Below are 25,780 nucleotides of genomic sequence, written 5' to 3'. Positions count from 1 at the left end.
TCATTGAGAAGATTCCTCGGTATGGTTAACTATTACCGCAGGTTTATCGACAAATTCAGTGAACTCACCGCACCTTTGACCGATCTGTTGAAAAACAAACCGAAAAAGGTCCGGTGGAATCAGGCAGCAGAGAATGCGTTTATTGCCATCAAAGAGCGGCTGATTACTGCCCCAGTCATGGCTAATCCTGACTTCAGCGTGCCGTTTTGCGTGCAAACGGACGCCAGCGATACAGCTCTCGCAGGGGTGCTCACTCAGGTCCAGAATGGCGTGGAGAGAGTGATAGCATACCACTCAGAGAAACTTAAAGGTGCCGAACTCAATTACCATGCTGCAGAGAAGGAAGGATTAGCAGCCCTTCGGTGTATTGAGAAATTTCGATGCTATATCGAAGGCACACGCTTCACTCTCGTCACGGATTCATCAGCCCTCTCATTTATTATGAGAGCCAAGTGGAGATCTTCATCTCGCTTGAGCCGATGGAGTATCACTCTGCAACATCTCGATATGGAGATAAAGCACCGCAAAGGGAAGGAAAACATCGTCCCTGATGCTTTATCCCGATCGATTGAGGCACTTGATGTCGTAGAAACGGACAAATGGTACCGAAATCTACTTGAGTCGGTTAAAAATGATCCCGAAAAGTTTGTGGACTTTCGGCTCCAAAACGGAAAACTATTAAAATTTGTAGCCACACAATCAGATGTGTTGGACTACAGATTTGAATGGAAAGAATGCGTACCGGAGTCCGAGCGTCAGCGAATCATCCGCCAAGAGCATGATGAGATGATGCACATAGGGTTCGAAAAGTGCATTGAAAAAGTCAAGCGTCGCTACTATTGGCCCAGAATGAGTGCTGACGTCAAAAAATACATTTCCAACTGTGAAACTTGCAAAGAGTGCAAACACTCAACAACATCCACTGCTCCGGAAATGGGAAACCAGCGAATAGCCACCAGACCCTTCCAGATTGTGTGCATGGACTACAGCGGGAATTCGCTGGTTGGAACACGACTGCCTTCCATCTAGCGAATCCGACCCGTTAGTTGGAACGACTGACGGCTGGTGAAAATGCTCCAGACTAACGCATCTAGAGAGCAAAACGTCACGAAACGCACATATACATACACATTTGTTCTATATATGGAGACTTCAATGCGACGGTACTCAGACGTCAAAGTCAGTTGACATATTATCTTGACATTCGAGTGCTTTTTAGTTGGAATATTTTCCAACCAGCGAACATCCAACCATCGAGTCATTCCATGTAGCGGACCCCCAACGAGGGAATCCCCACTGTATATACAATCCCTTCCACGAAGCAAGCAGGGCAATGCCCACTTATTAGTCGTCTTAGACATCTTCTCTAAGTACTGCCTGCTTGCTCCAGTGAAGAAGATTGCTTCAGGGAATCTGTGCACAATCTTGGAAGAAAGATGGTTCCGAAAGCTGTCCGTTCCGCAGTATGTGATCACCGATAACGCGACGACGTTTCTGTCCAAAGAATTTCAGGATCTACTGAAGAGGTATGAAATTCAGCACTGGGCGAACGCACGACACCGGAGTCAAGCAAATCCCGCAGAGCGATTGAACAGGACGATAAATTCGATGATTCGAACATACGTCCGCTCTGATCAAAAGCTCTGGGATACTAAAATATCAGAAATCGAATTTGTATTGAACAACACGGTGCATGGCTCGACGAAGTTCACGCCTCATCGAGTGATATTCGGACATGAGATGGTCACACGTGGCTCTGACCATCGAAGAGAAGCTGAGAGTGAGTTCTCAGTGGATGTTCGAGCTGAGAAGTTGAAAGGAATCAGCCAGAAGAACTTCGATATGGTCAGAGCAAACCTAAAAAGAGCGTATGAAAGTACAAAACATCAATACGACTTGCGTCACAAACGCTACTCACCTACATTCACTGTCGGACAAAGAGTCTTCAAGCGAAGTTTCGCGCTGTCCGAAGCTGGCAAGAACTTCAACGCGAAGTTAGGCCCGCAATATAAACCCTGCGTCATCGTTGCGAGGAAGGGGAACAGTTCATATGAGGTAGCCGACATGAACGGAAGGTCGCTGGGAGTATTTTCCGCAGCTGATCTAAAAGCCTGAAAAGGGAAATGTTTTTAATTATCCGTGGTACCACTAATTAATTGGCCTGATTCTTGAGTGAGGGAAGGTCAATAGTGAGGAAGGTGACTGCTCCGTAAATAGTCCATTTGGAGCAGATTCCTGAATCCTATTGCGTAATTCCCGAATCGAGGAGGGAATCAGGACCAGAATAGGGGAATGGTGTCTGTAATGAACCACCCCAAATGAATGCATTCAACTAGGTAATCGATTGTTTTAATTTGTTTATAAATGTTAAATTGTTTTAAAAATTTTGTTTTGTATATGTCCAAATTTTTTGAAAAATTTCTATTAAATAGCTCCATTATGCACATTATGCAGTTAACCAACTCGTATGCAACATCGTTAACAACTTTTTGAAAGTGCATTATGAGCAGTTAACGATGCAGTGTGTGATGTGAAAGTATGAGTGTGCAACGAATAATGAATGGCCTCCTTATGATCACTTTCGTAGTCCTTGTAAGAAACCTTAAAACTTATGTCCTTTGTCAGTCACTTCACAGAATGTCCAGTCACTTTTGTCACAGTTTTTGGCTTGTTATACACTGAGAACAGCGTTGCAGTTGAAATTACTATGTTAGAGGGTTAAATTAAATACACAACGCCACTTGATTTGTGCAGACTAAATTTGCATTTATTTCAAATATTTTGTCCATTCAATTTTACCATGGCACCATTTCGACAGTAAAAATTACTATATTATGGTTAAAAACTTGCAGCATGCCAGAATCGAACCGAGGATCTTGCGATTGTCAAGCGCGAGCGCTTACCGCTCGGCTATCGATGCGGTTGGATTAAGAGGGAACAAAACGCAAATAAAAACCGTACTTGATAGCTCAATTGTGATTGGAATAGTAAATTTAAGAACTTGTTCATGGTTCTAATTACTTCAATGCTTGTTTCAGTGTACTTACCTTTTTACAATTAGTCATGCAATCCTGACTGATGATCTTTTAGCTAAAATCTTTAAAATATTAGCAATTTTAAGAAAAAACTATCAAAATGATCAACTGGCCAAAATTATTCTTCGACATGTCGTCAAAATGATACAAAAATCTTAAAATTGCACAAAATTTCACAGATTTTAGCCAAAAAATCCAGCCTGTCTGCACCATTCCACGTTTCACCAATTCGTTGGAACAATAGAGTTGACAGTTTGGTTGTTTATAATCATTCGTACGCGCACACTGATAAGAGCCGATAATGTTGTATTATAGCCACAGTTGATAATCGCTGATAGGCTAACTCCGACATAGCGAAACGTTAGTGGATAAGAGCCGATAATGTTGTATTATAGCCACAGTTGATAATCGCTGATAGGCTAACTCCGACATAGCGAAACGTTAGTGAAATTTTTCATACCGTACTCTAGAGTAACTTTGTAAATTTTGTAAATATTATTCCGGAATTCTTTATTTATTACCATGGTATATATTTATATTTTGCATGATAAGCTGAAAAGAAAATGCATGTTTTATTAGTATTTTTAATCCTTTTTAATTTGTTCAATTTAGTTGTATTTGTATATATTTTATTTCGTTTTGTTTCAATGTTGGTCCCGAATATATGTATAGTCAAATGGGTTCGCTGGAGACCGGAATCGTAAGATGTTGATGGTCAGTAGGAGGCTCAAGCCTTGAAACAGAGTGGAGTTGGAAAACCAACGATGAAAACTTATGACCCCGACCCAAAACTTGATTGATACAAAAAAAACGCTATTTTTTCCCTAGCTTACAGCTTTGATTCGGTATTTCTGAATGGGTTTGAGATTTTCAGGAGTCAAATTGTGTTAAAAAAAGAGTGTGTGAGTAAGTTTTGTTTTGTTAGTGAAAATTTTGGTTCAGAGGTACGCGTCACAAAGTTGTTGTTCTTGTGTATTAAAATGAAAAAAAATCTCGGCTTCACCGAATTTTTTTTAACCCGAGCGGGGGGAGAGTGTAACCAGTGGTGTGTTGAAGTGTCCAAGATTTGTGAGACTATCGTGATTTTGTGTGTCGTTTTGTTAAAAAAACCAATACCAAGAAAGCATTAAATTATTCAAAACTGGACACCACCCAACTCCCACTGTGAAGAACGCAGCCACATCATTAGTTCCGCTATTCACCACCAGCCGTCACAGGAGCATAAGGATGGGCGGCCATTGTGGGTGGTGTAAAGGGGGCCATGATGGGGCGAATATGAATGGGCGGAAAAATGCTTCAACGGTTGCGATCGTCGATAACTAACCGCCATCGCAAAGATCATTAAGTCTGCAGCAATCGCAAGATAAAGACGTGCATATAAGTTGATGCTAAAGTACAAAAGTTAAAAAAAAAACTATTGTTAAAGATAGTGTAAAGTGGTACAAGTGAGGAGAGATATAAATCCAGGTAAACCACTATCCCATCAAAACTAACCGCCAAAACCCACCAAACCACCGCCACGTTCTCCAACAGGACCCCGTAGTTCACAATTAGTTTTACCTGTAATCTACGCCGGAGCTTATCCTGAGTTTGGCCTTGGGCCGGAGCCTGCGTTCGCCGAAGTCGCCGGAAGGGTATCGCTGTCATCTCGGATGGGCCATACCTAGGAGTTGGCCCAGAGTAGAACCGTGCGCCTCTCCTTAGAAGGCCATCGTGAGCCGTTAGACGCCACGGCGCGGCCATTTTGTAAACGGCCTGAAGGCAAGGAGTCGAAGGGCAGTGTGAAGAGGAGTAGTGCCAGCCGGCCGTCCACCCCAAACGAGACCGTGAAGAAGAAGGTGAAGTACCCGCCGACCATCCAGCGAGAAATAGAGGAGAACCGTTCAGGAAGGAGAGGAGGTGAAGTAGCAGGACGAGAAGAAGGGGCCCCGCCAATAGTGAAGAAGAAAATAAGTGAGGTAGGAGATAGCGTTAAGAAAGTGGGAGAATAAAGGTACCTTTTGTGCGAAAATCGAAATAAAGTGGGTTTGTGTCCGGCAAAGGTAGTTTAGTGTGTTCTTGGTCGCGAGAGTCAAGCGCGTACGCCGACCCTGAGGCAATTGTATAGAGGGGAGTCTCACCAGTGCTGGGCAGGGATCGCCCCATTAGTTACACCTTAAAGCGGAATTTTACCGTGTCGATCATCGAATATTTGTCCAGAAACTTAGAAAATGCGGAGTTTCCACCGGTTTTTGTAATTGGTTCGATTCTTTTCTTACGGATCGATCGCTCTGTGTAAAGATAGGCTCATGCGAATCAGTATCGTTTACGAATATCTCTGGAGTACCACAAGGCAGCAGCCTGAGCAACGCCGAGCTCTCAGAAACCTGCCATGGCGCGATCCAAGAAACTTGCCACCGTACCACGACCGTTGCCGCCTAATTGGAATCGAGACCTTGGAGAACAGGCGACATGTTGCTCAAACAGCTTTTGTTTCCAAACTGTTGAAAGGTGAAATCGAATCTCCTTCCCTGTTGGCTGATGTAAATGTGTATGCACCAGAACGAACATTGCGTAGGCGTCACTTTATTAGTCTCGGAAGTCGGAGTACTCTTTATGGACAGCATGATCCTGTAAGATTCATGACTGCAAAGTTCAACGAAGTCTACCATTTGTTCGATTTCAACGTGTCAATTACAACCCTTCGAAATCGTTTTGTGAAGTACTTTGGTAGAAACTGACTGTTCATGTTTGTATTATGTATAATTTGTTCATGTTAGTTTATTCATTAAGACAACATTATGTCAGATGGATCATTTGAAATACAAATGCAGGGTGTCAAACAGCGAACTAAGGACTGTTCATTTTATTTAGAAAGTGGACACCTTGTACATGCAATATCCCGGTCAACCATCCTATGAACTACTTTAAAAATCTTTATCCAATAATAAATATTTCTGTCGGTTGTTCTTTACTGTTAATTTCGTTTCGTTTATTGAAGTATCTTCATCAATCTATAAAACCTTATGAGTAACTTTCTTTATCAAGCATGCATTATAAATCTTCAAAGATATGTTACAAAATTTCGTTCGATCATGTTTTATCGATTGAGCTTTAGTTACCTTCATGAATATTCATCGAAAAATGAGTAACGTATATATATATATATATATATATATATATATATATATATTGTTCACGCCCAAACGTGAACGACGACTGACAGCCGCCAGTCAGCGAGAGCGAATACCATGTTGCGCAATCATTCGACGTTAGCTCCACCCATCTGGCATGCAACGACACGACGGGACGACAATCGGACGGAAGAAGAAGATGAAACAACAACGACCGGCAGAGTATAAAACCAGCGCAGGTAGCGTTGCACATATCAGTCTTTTTTATAATTTCAAAGTGGTAACATCGAAAATAAAATGTGTAGATAAGTGAAGTGGCTAGTTTTCTTTCGGCGTCTTCCTTGAGGAGCAGACCACCCGACGAGGAGAGTTCCCTGCGGTGTTTACAGTCCACCGACGATCGAGTTGTTGGCTTCGACGGACTTGTGGAACCCAATCCGCCCTTTTGAGGGCAAGAAGAGTTGTTTGTTTCTTCCCCCCACAAGCTCCCGAGAAGAACACTCGCCCTTTCCCGGCTTCCTGCTTGAGCGGCACCCTCTCCTTTCCTGACGTGTCAGGACGTGTTTCGTCATGTCGCAAGAGAGCATGGAAGTCCATCGTGCGTTTCCCGGAGCCTAGTACGGCCCCGACATTGGTCCATCCGAACCGGATTTGAGCCACGTCGTGCGTGAGATGCTGAATCAAGGAGGATGTTGGAAGAAACTAGTGTGTGAGAACGAAAAAAGTGAACTCGACTAAAAGTGAATTGGACTAGTAGTGAAAAAAAGAGACCTAGTGCAAGTGAAAAAGTGTTGTGAAAAGTGATTTCGGCAAAATGGGACTCGATCATACGCCGAAGAAGACCACTGTGGATCCCGAGCAGCTGCAAATGCTCATCCACCAGCGTGGTCAAATAAAAGGAAAAGTGACGAAGATAAACAATTGTCTTGAAAAAGCCGAAGACGATCCGTCGCAAATCAGTGCATCATTGTTGAAAGTGTACGGTAAGAAGTTGGAGATTCATTATTCCGAGTACACTGAAGCCCACCGTGAAGTGATTGCCATGATTCCACCGGCGAAAATGGAAGAGCAGGATGAAAAACTCGACGAATTCGATGCTTTGCATACGGAGGCGCTCAACCGTATGGAGCGTCTTTCGGAGTATTTTGCGAAGCCTGTGCCTGCAACAGCTGTAGCTAGTGGAGCAGGTCAAGTGATTGTGCAGCATCATCCTCTCAAGGCACCGATTCCATCGTTCGACGGCCGTGTGGAAAATTGGCCCAAATTCAAAGCCATGTTCGAGGACCTAGTTGTGAAGAGTGGTGATTCGGATGCAATAAAGTTGCATCACTTGGATAAGGCCTTAGTAGGAGACGCAGCCGGCCTCATCAACGCGAAAATGATCCGAGATAACAACTTTGCCCAAGTGTGGAAGCAGTTGAGTGAGCAGTTTGAAAACAAGCGAGTCATCGTGGACACCCATATCGATGGTTTGCTGCAGTTGAAAACGGTGGCAAAGGGCAACTTCAAGGATCTGCTGGAGCTGACGAAGTCGTGTGAACGTCATGTCGCCGGCCTGGAATACCAGGGTCTGGTGGTGGACGACCTGTCCGGAATCATCATTACGAAGCTGGTGACCTCCCGCTTGGACGATCATACTCTACAACTGTGGGAGCGAAAGCAAGAGCATGGTGAGTTGCCCAGTTACGAGGATACCTTGCAGTTTTTGAAAGGTGAGTGCCAAATTCTAGAGCGTTATCATAATTCTCGCCATCCTGTTGCGGCGAAAGAGCCTCCATCGAAACAATCCAAACCTGTGAATCAAAAAGTGCATACTGTTACGTCCCCCAATTCAGAATGTCAATGTAAGGTTTGTGGTGAAAACCACCGTCATTTTGAGTGTCCCATTTTCACTAAAATGCCTATCCAAGAGCGAATTATTAAAGTGAAGCAACTTAGAATTTGCTTCAATTGCCTTCGACCAGGCCATTGCGCCAAAGATTGTTCTTCCAAGCGTAGTTGTGCGACATGTCACAAGCGACACCATTCCCTCCTCCATGAAGATGTACCATCGAACTCCACTGAGACCAAGGTCCTGCCCGATAAGAATTCCCCTAACCTTGCAACAGAAGCTGGGGCAGTTCCCAAAATTGTTCCGCAACCCAACCCCAATTCTTCGTGCTCTTGCAACCATACGCAGACCACGAAGACTGTGATGCTATTGACTGCTGTGGTGAATCTAGAGAGTGCTAATGGTCAGTTCGTTCCTTGTCGAGCAATGCTAGATAGTGGTTCCCAAGTCTGTTTTGTGTCTGAGTCGATTGCCAACCGTTTGATGATATCCCGAGAGCCGGTGAATGTTCCTGTTACCGGAATTGGTGGAGCGAAGATCTACGTAAGAGAGAAGCTGACGGTGACAATGCAGTCCAGGTGTTCTGATTTCTCCACGGATATTGATTGCCTTGTGGTGCCTAAAGTGACTGGTATCATTCCTTCCGTCAAAATCAATACCTCGTCTTGGCCAATTCCCGCAGGCGTCCAGCTCGCTGACCCCACCTTCCATACTCCTGACAAAATTGACATGCTGATCGGTGCCTCGAAGTTTTTCACCTTGTTGAAGTCTGGTCATATTCATCTAGCCGATGGCCTTCCCGAGCTCTACGAAACTCAACTGGGTTGGGTTTTCTCTGGAGAATTCGATAACGTTGCTGCCAACACCGTGGTATCCCATCCAGTATCAGTTAATTCCCTCGCTGAAACAATGAGTCGGTTTTGGGAAATTGAAGACGTTTCGCAGTCCACGAAAGACGAAGGAGAGTCGGATGCATGCGAGGAGAACTTTCGTTGTACACATCGTCGTACTTCAAACGGGCGATACATGGTTTCACTCCCTTTCCGAGAGGATGTTGCTTCACTCCAGGACAACCGATCCGTCGCTTTGCGCCGTTTCCTCATGCTCGAGAGGCGGTTCAAAAGGGATCCAACCTTGAAACTATTGTATTCTGATTTCATTGCTGAGTACGAGGCGTTGGGCCATTGCCGGGAAGTCAATGAGTCCAATGATGATCCTACAAAAAGGCGTTATTATTTACCACACCATGCGGTACTCCGGCCGACCAGCTCGACGACAAAATTGAGAGTGGTTTTTGACGCTTCAGCGAAGTGCAATCCGTCGGATAAATCACTCAACGAGGTACTACAAGTCGGAGGTGTTGTCCAAAGCGACCTGTTGAGCATTCTACTTCGATTTAGGGTGCATCCTGTGGTGTTCACCGCTGATATAGCCAAAATGTATCGGCAAATACTGGTTTCCGAAGAACACACCCGGTTTCAACGAATCTTTTGGCGATCGGAGTCAAACCAACGACTACGAGTTCTGGAGCTATTAACAGTGACATATGGAACGGCAGCGGCGCCATTCCTGGCTACGAGATGTCTGGTTCAGCTTTGTCACGATGAAGGTAACAAATATCCTATTGCGTCCAACATTATCATCGAAGATTGTTACGTGGATGATGTACTCTCGGGTGCAGATACTGTTGAGGAAGCTATTGAAGCACAGCGTCAATTGGAAGATTTGCTTCATCTAGGAGGTTTTCCCATTCATAAGTGGAGCTCAAATTGTCAGGAACTGCTGGAAAATATTCCTGAGGAAAATCGAGAAAAGCTAGTGCGTTTGGATCAGACATCAACCGACGAGGTAATCAAGACACTTGGACTTACCTGGAGCCCAAATTCAGATGAATTTTTATTCATTACGAAGTCCCCAATGAAAGCGTCTGAAACATACACGAAGCGGAAAGTTTTCTCGGAGATTGGAAGACTTTTTGATCCATTGGGTTTGGTCTCTCCCGTCATTGTTGTAGCCAAAATCCTAATGCAAAAATTGTGGATGTCCGGCCTTTCCTGGGATGAAACTCTTGAAGGAGATTTACTTCTTTCTTGGATGAAGTTTTGCGATGCTCTGCCACAAATGAGCCAAATAAAAATTCCTCGACGTGTTTTTCTGTGCAACGCCGTTGCCATAGAGATCCATGGGTTTTCAGACGCCTCGATTTCTGCGTACGGTGCAGTTTTGTACGTGAGGACCGTCTTTTCAGATGGTAGAGCTGAAATGCGTTTGCTATGCAGCAAATCGAGAGTTGCTCCAATAAGCGAATTGAGCATTCCAAGAAAAGAGTTGCTAGCTGCTCAACTTTTATCACGACTGGTTGGCAAGGTAGCTGGATCAATGAAGGTCAAATTCGATGACGTAACTCTTTGGTCTGACAGCCAAATAGTGCTTGCCTGGCTCCGTAAACCTTTAACGTCACTCCAGGTGTTTGTAAGGAACCGAGTTGCGGAGGTCGTTTCAAGTACCAAGGATTACAATTGGAAATATGTCCCCACAAAGGAGAATCCAGCAGATATTGTGTCGAGAGGATGCCTGCCTAGAGCCTTGGCGTCTAATGAGTTGTGGTGGAACGGCCCTCTATTCCTGCAATCAGCAAATTACAATTCCGAACCACCAGGACCGCTATCCGATGAAGAGCTGCCTGAGCTAAAATTGACATCGTTTGTTTCTGCAATCGTGTACAATGCAGATAACCTTCCCGTATTCGCCAAGTTCAGCTCATTTCGGAAACTCCAGAGAGTGATTGCTTATGTAAAACGGTTCATCTCGAACTGTAAAATTAAGGATCCGAAGCTTCGTATTCTGCATTGCTACCTCACCATTCCCGAATTACGGCAATCAATGGACGTGATCGTCAAGGTTGTGCAACATGAGGTTTTGGGAGATGAAATCAGCCGTATTGAGAACAACGAGCCGTGTAAAAGGATAACTTCATTAAACCCTGTGTACGACAATGGAATATTGAGGGTAGGTGGAAGGTTGAAAAATTCGTCCATATTGACCATGGCTAAACATCCGTACATCTTACCGAGGCACCCTATTGTCGATCTTCTGATAAGAGCTTATCATCTCGAGAACATGCACGTTGGGCCGTCGAGTTTGTTGGTGATACTTCGAGGTCGATTTTGGTTGACAGAAGGAAGGTCTGCCGTACGAAAAATCACAAGGAGCTGCGTAACTTGTTTCCGTGCCAGACCAACTATGACAAATCAGCTGATGGGAAACCTGCCCGCCTGCCGTGTAACTCCTGCTCATCCCTTTGAAATAACAGGAGTCGACTATGCGGGTCCTGTCTTCGTGAAACAAGGCCGGCGAAAACCAGTAGTGGAGAAGGCATATATATCCGTATTTGTGTGTATGGTGACACGAGCCGTACACTTGGAGTTAGTCTCAGACATGACCACGGAAGCATTCATTGCTGCATTGCAACGTTTTGTCAGCAGAAGAGGACTGCCACGAGAAATGCACTCAGATAATGGATCGAACTTTCGCGGGGCAAAGGCGGAACTCAATGAGCTGTACAAACTATTTCGGTCTCAATCTGCTGTTGACAAAATCGAGGGTTTTTGCTTGTCGAAGGAAATCGCTTGGTATTTTATTCCCCCTGAGGCACCAAATTTCGGAGGCCTCTGGGAGGCAGCAGTTAAGAGTGCTAAGTACCACTTGAAACGCACTCTGAAGGACACAAATTTGACATTCGAAGAATATGTAACAGTTTTGACACAGGTTGAGGCTATATTAAACTCTAGACCGCTCTATGCTACCACACCTGATCCCGATGATCCCGAGGTGATCACTCCCGGTCATTTTTTGATCGGGCGTCCAATAACTGCAATCGCGGAGCCTAGCTACCACGACATCGCCATAAATCGACTTGGACGTTGGCAGTTCCTGCAAAAACTACGGGAGAACTTCTGGAAAAAGTGGAGGAATGACTACCTGCAAACTATGCAACAACGTACCAAGGACCACGTTAAGAAGCATAATCTGCTGCCAGGGATGATTGTGCTTCTGGAAGAGCAAAATTTGCCACCGTTGAGTTGGAAATTGGGGAAAATCGTGCGAACCTATCCAGGATCCGATGAACTGGTTCGTACAGTCGACGTACTGGTTGATGGCACTGTGTACAAGCGTCCAGCTTCACGAATCGCAGTGCTTCCAATTGAGGACAATAAACAGCTGCTGAATCTTTGTTCCGAGAATGCTTCTCAGCCCGGGGGAGAATGTTCACGCCCAAACGTGAACGACGACTGACAGCCGCCAGTCAGCGAGAGCGAATACCATGTTGCGCAATCATTCGACGTTAGCTCCACCCATCTGGCATGCAACGACACGACGGGACGACAATCGGACGGAAGAAGAAGATGAAACAACAACGACCGGCAGAGTATAAAACCAGCGCAGGTAGCGTTGCACATATCAGTCTTTTTTATAATTTCAAAGTGGTAACATCGAAAATAAAATGTGTAGATAAGTGAAGTGGCTAGTTTTCTTTCGGCGTCTTCCTTGAGGAGCAGACCACCCGACGAGGAGAGTTCCCTGCGGTGTTTACAGTCCACCGACGATCGAGTTGTTGGCTTCGACGGACTTGTGGAACCCAATCCGCCCTTTTGAGGGCAAGAAGAGTTGTTTGTTTCTTCCCCCCACAAGCTCCCGAGAAGAACACTCGCCCTTTCCCGGCTTCCTGCTTGAGCGGCACCCTCTCCTTTCCTGACGTGTCAGGACGTGTTTCGTCATGTCGCAAGAGAGCATGGAAGTCCATCGTGCGTTTCCCGGAGCCTAGTACGGCCCCGACATATATATATATATATATATATATATATATATATATATATATATATATATATATATATATATATATATATATATATATATATATATATATATATATATATATATATATATATATATATATATATATATATATATATATATTGTTACCTGCTAGCTCCCTGAGACTAGGGAAGGGTGACAATTACAGGGTCGATTACCTTAGATCTCAACACTATACACCCACAGAAGGTACTCACCTACGGCGGGAGCTACACACATGCACGTGTGTTGCGCGACACGTGCCCACCGATGTTGCAAAGTGGAAAAACTGACAAACAGTGCCGTACCTAGGAGGGGCTCAAAAGCTACTCGAAGAGAAGAATTCACATTCGATACACAGTAGGCGAGGCCTGGCGACTCCTTTATGAGTCCGAACAAACGAAGCAAAGTTAAGAGTGGTGGAGAAGACAAATGGATAGCCGAATCTTAAATAAAGTGTGCTACCTACAAAGCAATTCAATTTACATGCCTGTTTATTCGCCAATTATGGCATTTTTGAGTGACGTCACAACGTATCAATGGGGTACTTGCGGTTCATTCTTGTTCTCGATCCATGGTGGTAGCAGCTGGGGGTTGATGATGATGACAGGCGAATTCTGTTGCTGAGAGGAGAGGCGAGGCTTGCGCTGATGGTTGATGGCTTGGCTGGTCAGTCACCGACGAAACGAGTCCTTGTCGGTCGTAGGTATAGGAGGGGCCCAGGGCCCACCTAAATCCCTTCGGCGGATTATACTCCCGTGATGGGGCAACTGGACAATGGTGATGATAAGGTCGGCCGACTGATAGGGCCAGCAGTCAACGTGGCGGATTTGGCGAGGAGCAATGACGAGCTGGTTGGACCGGGCGTGGCGTGGCAATATGGTCGATGGTGATGGTTTGACCAGGAATACCGGCCGAACAATGGAACAATAGGCCGACAGGGCCACGCTTCGACGAATTTCCCAATTCTGTCCCACACTGGCGTGTCGAGGAGTTTTCTGGTGCGCTTGTCCGAGGAAATCGCCGATGCTCGATCCTATTGAGTAGAAGAACGGCCCTTGCTCCGCCAAGAGAGGGTAGAAAAAAGAAAAAGGCCCACGAGATGGACCTACCCCATGGTTACTAACGCGTGACGTCACTTAATTTTCACGTTGCAAGTACAATATGTTTCATGTAGTCTTAAAATTACCTTTTTCTTGTCAATCTAACACTTGACCTTCTTTTTGGACGCGACGTTACAATAGTCACAACGGATAACTATAATTACAATAGGAACAATAGGTTTTTTTTGTCTATTCACACAATTGCTTTTCTTCTTTGAACACCACTAACCTTTTATAATGATTATTTGCACTGAAATCTATTATACTAACTCTGCATGCGGTTTTGAGCTTAACTACGCATGCTATTCTGAAAAGATTTAACTAAGATTAGAAATCTACACCACTAAAATTGAAAAACAACTCACTATCGAATTTAATAATTATTTTCCGGCGCGCACTGCAATTCCGACTAGTGTTTCGGACAGAATAATCTCTCCGAGATGAAAGCTGAGGTATTTAATTATCTAATTGGTACGACCGAGCACGAAAATTGCCGAAGTACCTATAATGCTCTTCCAATTTGGCAACCCTTCCATCCTACTCCATCTGTGGGCAAATGATGAACGTACGGCGAGCTTTTATTTTTTCCTCGCGCTCAAACCGCTGCAAATGGGTTACTTCTCTGAAGCGTATTGGTGTTGGGATCTAACCGGTACTCACCCTTTATGCCGACAGGTGGGTACCACTTGACTGCATAAAGTGAGTGACAAGCACAGTGGGGTTAATGGGAAGGAAAAATGTCTTGCGGGGAAGCTGCAAGTAGCAATTGGAACCAACGGTTACATTGCCCCATCGTCCCTCTCCTGAAATGCTGTTTATTACATTTCAAATCAAAACAAGGGTTTTTACATATTAATTACAACATTAATCGATTACCGATTTATGTTAAATATATGAACCCCTAGGGCCCACTCTGAATTTCCATTCACCTTCATCGCACTCACGATGAAGAAAAGGTAACTCAATTTTACCAACACTACTGTGTTGAGAACTGTCAAATCGTCAACTTTTATTTACTACTGCGCGATCGAACGACGGTGCATGCGAGTTGTCTTTTCCGACGCGTTTTCACGGTTTCCGCGAGTTTTCCGGCGTGTTCGACTAAATTCGGGTCTTCCAGCAGCAAATTCTGACTGCGCGCGTGTCCAGCGATCGGAGAAGCTTTTACCGGTCGAATTCCCATTGGACTTTTGAGGGATCAGCTGGAGGTGAGAATATGCTGTTGGAGGAGGAAATTTGGATCTTGGCCAGGTAAGAGATGATACGAGTAGTTTTCAGTCGACCACAATCACGACAGAGTGCTAAACCATTTTGTTTTCAATCTTTTTAGGTCTCGGGGATCAAACCGAGGAAAATTTCTTTGTTTTTACGTCCGGACGTATGAATGGAAGGTGAGTGTTTCTCAAATAAAACGACCCACTTGAAGATTTTAATGAATGGTGATTACTTTTAGGCTTCGGGCTTCAGATCACAGACTGAGAATACGCCAATAGGCTTTCCCTTATCGTCTGCTAGCTCGTACGAGCTCGTTCCCACTCGAGCCAGGATGGTACACGGAACGTATAGGGCATCCAGTTTGGCGTTATGCGAGTCCGCTGCGGATGACTGTCGGAAGTTCCGCCGAAAGACTCTCTGGCCCACCACGTAGACCGGAGCAGATTGTTTGGAGCGTAGATTATAAGTTTTTACGTTCTTTTCATGGCATTTTTGTAGGTTTTTCTTGACAGTGGAATAAACTTGCTCATCGATTTTTCCCTTCCTTTCCAACCTCCCGTCCTCGGATACCTCTTCCTTTTCCCTATCCATCCTGTGTTCCTCACCTGTCCCAACTATTTCGTGTCCGAAAAGTACTCGGTAGGGAGAAAACCCGGTAGAGGAGTGGGGAGTATTGTTAAGGCAATGTTCTATTTCGGACACTTTCGTGTCCCAAACTTTCTGGTTGTCTTTAACGTACGATCTGATGCAAGCATTGATCGTGCGATTTAGACGCTCAACGGGATTTGCCTGGCTATGGTATCGGGCATTTCTCCAATGCTGGACCTGGTATTTGGCCAGCAGAGCTTTGAACTCTGAGCTTAGGAAAGTCGAAGCGTTATCGGTTATAATGAACTCTGGAACTGAATACCTTCTGAACCAAGATTCTTCGAGAATCTTGGTTACCAGTGGAGCGGAGATTTTCTTCACCGGGGTAAGTAAGCACCATTTCGAGAAAATGTCCATTATTACCAGTAGGTGAGTATTACCGTTTTTACTGCGGGGGAGGGACTGAATAAAGTCCAAGGCCACAATTTGAAAAGGCCTATTAGTCAACCGTTGTTGACCAGGTTCGGGCATTTGAGACCGATTTGCTGGTTTATTTTGCCGGCAAATAGTACACTTTCTGACGTACTCTCGCACGTCTTCAAGCATTTTCGGCCAGAAGTATTTTTTCTTTATTAACGCCAGAGTTTTTTCGACTCCTAGATGCATTTTGTCATCATGTTCTTCAACGAGTTTTGTTTCTCGGAGGGATTTAGGAACACAGGTTTTCCAAGAGAATCGGTAATCCAAAAGGTCATCTTGTGTTGAAACAAACTTCTTGAGGACCCCATGATCTATTCTAAAATCTTTGTATTTCTCTGGATCGGATTGTACTTTCTTTTTAAGATTCGCATACCAGCCGTTATCCTCTTCGCAGGCCTCCAGTTCCTCGACGGACCTGGACAAGGCATCGGCTATGATGTTGTCGACACCTCGGCGGTGCAGGACAGTCATTTCATATTTCTGTAGCTCTATGCTCCAGCGGCATAGACGCGAGGACGTTCGCCAGCTACTGCGCATTATGTACGTCAGAGCGGATGCATCTGTGTACACGGTAAATTTGCTACCTTCCACATAGCATCGGAACTTCTCGATCGAATTAAGGACCGCAAGGCCCTCTTTTTCGGTCGCGCAATACCTTTGTTGGGTGGTGGTCAGCTTTTGCGAGAAGAACGCAATAGGCTTCTCGATCCCGTCGTGCGTCTGCGTAAGCACACCGGCGATGGCCGCATCACTTGCGTCGCAATGTATCGCAAAGGGTAGATTGAAGTTGGGATTGGTTAGGATTGGGGAACTTATAAGAAGTTCTTTTATCTTTCGGAACGACTCTTCGGCCTCATCGTTCCAACAAACTGTCTTTGGCTTATTTCTAAGTAAGTCCGTTAGGGGCTGTGTGTATTTGCTATAGTTGGCTAAGAACCGTCTATAATAGTTACACATCCCTAGAAACCTTCTTAGAGCCCGCAAAGAATTAGGACGCTCATAGTTTACAATCGCGGCCACGCGATCTGGATTCGGCCTCAGACCATCACTATCCAGAATGTAGCCTAGGTAAGTAACTTCAGTGACGCAAAAATGGGACTTTTCTAGATTTATAGATAGATTGGCAGCTCTAAGTCTGGATGCCACTTCTTGAAGTAGGGTCAGGTGCTCTTCAAACGTTTCGCTAATGACGATGATGTCATCCAGGTAGACGAAAACGTTTGGTTCCAGCTCACCACCGCCCAACACTCGATCCATCAGTCGTGATAGTGTCGCAGGACTGTTGACCAAACCGAAAGGCATACGTGTGAACTGGAACAGTCCCCTTCCCAACACGGAAAATGCCGTATACTTGCGAGACCTAGGATGCAGAGGGACTTGTAAAAAAGCCTTAGAAAGGTCTATAGTAGATATGTAGTTAGCATGTCCTAGTCTGCTCAAGATACGGTCGGCGTGTGGGAGGGGATAAGAGTCCCTGACCGTACGTTCATTCAGCTTGCGTGCATCCAGACAAAGGCGCACTGTTCCATCTGATTTGTCTACAGGAACCAGACGTAAAGCCCAGTCGCTGTAAGATTTCTCAATTATTTTGCATTCGAGCATTTAGTCCAATTCGTTGTTGATCTGTTCCTGTTTCTTCGGAGAAACTGGAAACGGATTTACTCTAGCAGGGGAAAGCTTTTTGGCTTCCTCTGTAAGTTCTATTCTGTGGCTTATCCAATCGGTGGTATCCAGTTTACCCTCCGATGCAATTTCAAATTTATTTTTTACCACGTTCAACCGAGCAGATTGTTCTTCGGTTAATTCTATTTCGGGTTCCTTGGAGACCGGAAAACTTGCCTCCGAGTCTTCGTCGGCAACCGTTTCCTCAACCTGTACCTCGTCTACGGTAGGGCGAATTTCAAACGCACGCCAAAAGTTCATTCCTAAAAGGATTTTCCTTTTGAGCGAAGGTGCTATCAGTGTGTCTACTATCTTTGTTTTTCCATTAAAGGTAATAGGAAGATAGACTATACCAGTGACTCCCAATTTTTCCCCGCTGGCAGTCCGAAGACTCACGTCGGATGGAAAGATTTTAAGGCCACATTTGCGTATTAATTTCATAGCTCCCATCCCCAGAATGCTTAGATGGGCACCACTGTCCAACAAGCCTACCAGGGGAATTTGGAAGACGGACAGTTTAACAAATGGTCTATCGTCATTTTCTACTTTAATGATCGTCTCATTAATCTGATAATTGTGAGTGTGGACATTCGGTGGGGGAAACTCTGTCGAACCCTTGGTTCTGAAGAGCGTAAGTTACATTGTCGTAATTAGCAAGGGACTTCAGTTCCGATTGAACTGTCGGCCCTCCGCGACAGTCTTCAATTCGTTTTTTGCACAGTTTGGACAAGAAGCTGTGTCTACGTTATAGAAACCACACTTTTGACAACTTTTTTGTTTGGGCTGATCACAGTCACGAGTGTGATGACCCTTTGTGCGACAATTCAAACAGTATTTAGGGGCTGGTTGATTGTACTGAGAGGGGATTGGTGGATTTTGCTCCTTCGGTTTCGCACCGCTTTCGGGTGGTTTTTGCGACGGTTTTTCTTCATTATCTGAGCCGCGAGGTTGAGTTGACGAATTATGGAAAGTTCGCGATTTTTGCTTTGTAAACCCTGCTTTGGATTTCGATTTGTTTCTCGCGTCCGCATTGAGCTCATTCACTTGAGATGGCTTACCGCGTGGATTGGACGACTCGTTGGACGGATTTTGGTATTTGAACCAATATGTCGCATCCAAACGCCTACCAAACTTCTTGAGATCGGCTAAGTTATCGATTTCCGAGGACACCGCATGTCCTTTATAATCCGCGCGCATGTTACGGAACACTATTTCAAATTTCCGACGTTCGGTCATAGGTTTAGTTAACGAGTTAAATATTTTCTGTAACTCTAGAAAATAAACATGGAACGACTCGCGTGGTGCCTGCTTTCTCGCGATCGCACGAATTTCGGTGGAATGATCGTGATCAGGGCTCAAGAATTCCTTCTTGAGCTCCTCTTTCAGCTCTTCCCACGAGGTGAAATCCTCGTTGTCAAAGCCAGTCATAAACCATGTTTTCGCGGCGCCGTTAAACAGGTGAATCGCGGATTGAAATAATTCTTTGCTCGACATCTTTTCGGACTTAGCGTAAAATTCTACTTCGCGAAGGAATTTCATTAGGGCGAGTCCGTTATCAGACCCGTCGTATTTAAGTTTCCAGTCTGAGACTGGCCGACGTTTTCCCGATTTTTGGACACGTTTGCTTCCGCGCGACGAATTCCGTGGTTCATCGGAAGACCAACCAGCTTCGGTACTGGAGGACTTTCTAGATTCCGAGCTTGACCGGCGTGAACGATTATTTGACCGGCGTGAGGTTGTTTTACGAACTGTATTCACCGACGGCTTCTCCTTGGGGGCGGAGCGAGAGTTTGTCCGGATCGCGTTTTCGAAATACTCCGAAGCTTGTTCTCTCACCATCTGCTGGACCCAATTTTGAATTTGTGTGTCTCGCATCATCCATTGCTGCAAAAGCAATGGCATGATGTTCGACTCTGACTCAGGTAATAGCTTTTCTCCCGAATGATCAATACCGGATTTGAGCCTACGCGTACGCGAGCTTGATGCTCCCTCAAGCACTTCAACATCTTCCTCGTATGGGGTAGACGTCTTATTTTGTTGTACCGTAGCCGACGAGTTTTCATTCGTAATAAGGAGATTCGAAATAGACTGGTTCAGTGTCTCTATAACATCTCTTTGCCCGAGTGGCGCAAAGATTGAAAAATTATCGTTAAATGTTCCGCGAATGCACGCAATCAAACCGTCGATGTCCGAAAGATCTTCATCTTTATCAGTTAATTCTGTTAACCGTTTGGTTCGTTTGAAATAATGAGCCAATCGTGTTTTAAGGCTCTCTCTGATTCCTTCGAATTTGTTCCTATGTGCTAGACAGTCCCGAATTTCTTTAATCTTCGAGTCAATCTGTTTGAATTCAGAACCGATTTCAAAATCGCACTGAGTAATATCTATATTCGCGTTCGGATCGGCCTTGAGTTTATCCTTCAACCGTCTCATTAAAGCCGCGCGCGTTTCTGTATCCGTATAAGGAAGACCACGAATAGTAAGTTCATACTCTATCTCTTCCCGTTCGAGATGATGTAGTAATAAATTCTTGTAGAGTAGGTCGAATTCAACATCCATCGTGAAATTTCGATCAATTTAACAGTTCTCAACCACTAATGATTCTTCGTTTGGAGGACGAAAGAGAAAACTAAAACAGGACACTGTTTTACTGCCCTTACCAAAGGGGGGTGGTAATGTTAGAATTTTAAATTTTAGTTGGGCGCCAAATTGTTACCTGCTAGCTCCCTGAGACTAGGGAAGGGTGACAATTACAGGGTCGATTACCTTAGATCTCAACACTATACACCCACAGAAGGTACTCACCTACGGCGGGAGCTACACACATGCACGTGTGTTGCGCGACACGTGCCCACCGATGTTGCAAAGTGGAAAAACTGACAAACAGTGCCGTACCTAGGAGGGGCTCAAAAGCTACTCGAAGAGAAGAATTCACATTCGATACACAGTAGGCGAGGCCTGGCGACTCCTTTATGAGTCCGAACAAACGAAGCAAAGTTAAGAGTGGTGGAGAAGACAAATGGATAGCCGAATCTTAAATAAAGTGTGCTACCTACAAAGCAATTCAATTTACATGCCTGTTTATTCGCCAATTATGGCATTTTTGAGTGACGTCACAACGTATCAATGGGGTACTTGCGGTTCATTCTTGTTCTCGATCCATGGTGGTAGCAGCTGGGGGTTGATGATGATGACAGGCGAATTCTGTTGCTGAGAGGAGAGGCGAGGCTTGCGCTGATGGTTGATGGCTTGGCTGGTCAGTCACCGACGAAACGAGTCCTTGTCGGTCGTAGGTATAGGAGGGGCCCAGGGCCCACCTAAATCCCTTCGGCGGATTATACTCCCGTGATGGGGCAACTGGACAATGGTGATGATAAGGTCGGCCGACTGATAGGGCCAGCAGTCAACGTGGCGGATTTGGCGAGGAGCAATGACGAGGTGGTTGGACCGGGCGTGGCGTGGCAATATGGTCGATGGTGATGGTTTGACCAGGAATACCGGCCGAACAATGGAACAATAGGCCGACAGGGCCACGCTTCGACGAATTTCCCAATTCTGTCCCACACTGGCGTGTCGAGGAGTTTTCTGGTGCGCTTGTCCGAGGAAATCGCCGATGCTCGATCCTATTGAGTAGAAGAACGGCCCTTGCTCCGCCAAGAGAGGGTAGAAAAAAGAAAAAGGCCCACGAGATGGACCTACCCCATGGTTACTAACGCGTGACGTCACTTAATTTTCACGTTGCAAGTACAATATGTTTCATGTAGTCTTAAAATTACCTTTTTCTTGTCAATCTAACACTTGACCTTCTTTTTGGACGCGACGTTACAATAGTCACAACGGATAACTATATATATTCATTCTTGTTCTCGATCCATGGTGGTAGCAGCTGGGGGTTGATGATGATGACAGGCGAATTCTGTTGCTGAGAGGAGAGGCGAGGCTTGCGCTGATGGTTGATGGCTTGGCTGGTCAGTCACCGACGAAACGAGTCCTTGTCGGTCGTAGGTATAGGAGGGGCCCAGGGCCCACCTAAATCCCTTCGGCGGATTATACTCCCGTGATGGGGCAACTGGACAATGGTGATGATAAGGTCGGCCGACTGATAGGGCCAGCAGTCAACGTGGCGGATTTGGCGAGGAGCAATGACGAGGTGGTTGGACCGGGCGTGGCGTGGCAATATGGTCGATGGTGATGGTTTGACCAGGAATACCGGCCGAACAATGGAACAATAGGCCGACAGGGCCACGCTTCGACGAATTTCCCAATTCTGTCCCACACTGGCGTGTCGAGGAGTTTTCTGGTGCGCTTGTCCGAGGAAATCGCCGATGCTCGATCCTATTGAGTAGAAGAACGGCCCTTGCTCCGCCAAGAGAGGGTAGAAAAAAGAAAAAGGCCCACGAGATGGACCTACCCCATGGTTACTAACGCGTGACGTCACTTAATTTTCACGTTGCAAGTACAATATGTTTCATGTAGTCTTAAAATTACCTTTTTCTTGTCAATCTAACACTTGACCTTCTTTTTGGACGCGACGTTACAATAGTCACAACGGATAACTATAATTACAATAGGAACAATAGGTTTTTTTTGTCTATTCACACAATTGCTTTTCTTCTTTGAACACCACTAACCTTTTATAATGATTATTTGCACTGAAATCTATTATACTAACTCTGCATGCGGTTTTGAGCTTAACTACGCATGCTATTCTGAAAAGATTTAACTAAGATTAGAAATCTACACCACTAAAATTGAAAAACAACTCACTATCGAATTTAATAATTATTTTCCGGCGCGCACTGCAATTCCGACTAGTGTTTCGGACAGAATAATCTCTCCGAGATGAAAGCTGAGGTATTTAATTATCTAATTGGTACGACCGAGCACGAAAATTGCCGAAGTACCTATAATGCTCTTCCAATTTGGCAACCCTTCCATCCTACTCCATCTGTGGGCAAATGATGAACGTACGGCGAGCTTTTATTTTTTCCTCGCGCTCAAACCGCTGCAAATGGGTTACTTCTCTGAAGCGTATTGGTGTTGGGATCTAACCGGTACTCACCCTTTATGCCGACAGGTGGGTACCACTTGACTGCATAAAGTGAGTGACAAGCACAGTGGGGTTAATGGGAAGGAAAAATGTCTTGCGGGGAAGCTGCAAGTAGCAATTGGAACCAACGGTTACAATATATATATATATATATATATATATATATATATATATATATATATATATATATATATATATATATATATATATATATATATATATATATATATATATATATATATATATATATATATATATATATATATATATTTCCCTTCCGAAGGAAGTCGTCACTGAAATTTTTAGTGACTATCTCGGGGATGGGATCCCAGGTCCTCGGCGTGAGAGCACGTGTTCTAACCACTACACCAGGTCCGTCCCCCACCATATAAATATAATAATAGGTGAACAACCACGAAAACCTAAAGTTGTGCGCGATTTTTAACCCCCCTTTATTCGCCCTCTCATAGGGAACGCCTGAGTATCTGGTGAAATAGCCGATGTGCCACATTTAATTTTCCCGGCTTGTGAAAAAAAGAACCCTGGTGTGTTACGGAGTGGAACGGCCTTCTCAAGATTTCCCTGGGTGGTGCTAAAGTGAAGTGTTGAAGCCAAGTGACGAGGAGCCAGATTGTCAACGAGTGAACCGTTGCCGAAGATCCCACGCTGGACAAGCGCTGCCGAAGCCCGCCGGCCGTTCTCCGGATGTAGAAGAGGAACATCCTACGTCCAAGCTCGGAGAACATCAGGGGTTCCCAAGGCCAATCCAGCGGCCCCCATTCTCCATCGACGCCAAATGATGTGATATGTGAGTCAATTTCCTAATTCCTATTCCTTTTTCCCCAATAAATGATTTTGATTCCTGAATATATAGAATGTAAAACTGACATACTTTTAGTCGCCTATCATTTTCAATAGCTAAGCCCTGAATTAAGTCTTTTTCATATAATTGTTGCTCCACCTTGGTTTTTTTGTTAAGGGAAGTCTTTCCGCTAACCCCAATTTCCTCTTGGAGCAGCATAAACGATCCTGAGGCCCAGGACAAAAGCCCGGTTGGGGACAATAGTGGTTCCCAACTCAACCAGTCTCTAACAGTCCTTGAGCTACTGAACAACTTTGCCGAAGACGCCATCTTTCTAAGTGGCCAGGTTCCTGAGCTATCCGCAAAACAAAAATTCTATGCTCACTAGGGCCGTCTGGTGGCAAAATTTTGAATCTCATAGCTTTTATAATGATAGTCCTTGAGCTACTGAATAACTTTGCCGAAGACGCCATCTTGCTAAGTGGTCAGGACCCTGAGCTATCCGGAAAACAAAAATTCTATGCTCACTAGCGCCGCCTGGTGGCAAAATCTCGAATCTCTTGGCTAGAATAATGATAGTCCTTGAGCTACTGAACAACTTTGCCCAAGACGCCATCTTTCTAAGTGGTCAGGATCCTGAGATATCCGCAAAACAAAAGTTCCATGCTCACTAGCGCCGCCTAGTGGCAAATTTTTGAATCTCATAGCTTTTATAATGATGATGTCCTTGAGCTACTGAACAACTTTGCCGAAGGGGCCATCTCTCTAAGTGGCCAGGATCCTGAGATATCCGCAAAAAATAGTTGCATGCACACTTGTACTGCCTGGTGGCGCAATTTCATTTAAACAGTGTTGCCAGCTACGAAAAAAATGTTGATTCTTCATGAAAAACTTGATTACAGTTGAAGAGCATTGCTATGTTGCTAAGCATTATATTTTTCTGTTCCGTTCAAGTTTGATGGTTTTGATCTTTACTTTATTCTTCTTAAACAGAGTTGCCAGCCACATGAACATTTGTGATTCGGCCAACTGTATGGCACGCAACACTTCCTTCAACTTTGGGGAACATTCGTTAATTTTTTGGTATTTGCATATCACACCCTCACACCCCCATAAAATTGGCTCTTTTGATAACAATCGAGCAGTGTTGCCATCTATTACCAAAATATGAAAACTTGAACGGCCATTTTAGAAAGTTCTCAACCCATGCTTCAACTTTGCCGAATATCTCGAATCAGTGTTTCCGCATCTAGACGTTGCATTTTTCAAAAACATAATTATAACCCTGATTTTTTTACGACTGATTTTTTTTACGACCCCCCGATAACGGTCGTAAAAAGAGGCTGGGGTGTATTAGAACAAATATGTATGTGCAAGAAACATGCCTGCTGCTCGAGTGCTAGCCATTCTTGAGGCCAACACTTCCCCTGCATTGAGACATTAGATGGATCGCAATATCCATAAATAGTTCATGAGTGCCTCTTGCCACCCTTTGGTATAGGCCAGGAGATGTGGATGAACTTGTCATTCATTTTTCTGTCAATTCTCATACAAAATCTACTTATTCTCTGACAGAAATTCACTCTAGGTGAACCACTTCCCCTGGCCTATTGGTATTGGTATTTGGATGGTGACTTCGCAGCACCAATCTGGAGTTCACCGGTTGGACTTCCGAAGCGAGTTTTGAACGAACTAACTGTCATTGCTCTGTCGGCTCGGCTTTCATCTCGACTGTTTTTGAAAACAGTCCGACATCACGTCGACGGAAGAAGTTTCACCACAACGGAGGATTTGTCAGTTCGAGCGCGCCAAAATCCTTCCGATTGAAAATGGTTGGCGGTGCCTAAGGTGCAACTGTTTGCTATCCATAAATGATGATCAATTTTGTAGATATTAATCCCGTTCTACCGGACAGAGATAAACTGAAAGTGCATCAACATGCCTGTTGTTAGCAAGCATATGATCCGATAGATCACCGAATGACCGATATGATATATTGTGCATCCCGATAAAATTCAGAAAGAGAACTTCGCTAAATTTCCTCTTC

At 44.7% G+C, this 25,780-nt stretch overlaps 1 protein-coding gene across 4 annotated transcripts in view; it reads right to left on the bottom strand.

Annotated features, from left to right (window-relative positions):
- LOC5574548 (scavenger receptor class B member 1) overlaps positions 1-25,780 on the bottom strand; it is a 494,233-nt gene that overhangs the window by 449,657 nt on the left and 18,796 nt on the right. The window lies entirely within an intron of this gene.

This window comes from Aedes aegypti, chromosome 2 (assembly GCF_002204515.2).
Source record: "Aedes aegypti strain LVP_AGWG chromosome 2, AaegL5.0 Primary Assembly, whole genome shotgun sequence".
NCBI classification, from domain to species: Eukaryota; Metazoa; Arthropoda; class Insecta; order Diptera; family Culicidae; genus Aedes; species Aedes aegypti.
This window is presented reverse-complemented; position numbering and strand designations above follow the sequence as displayed.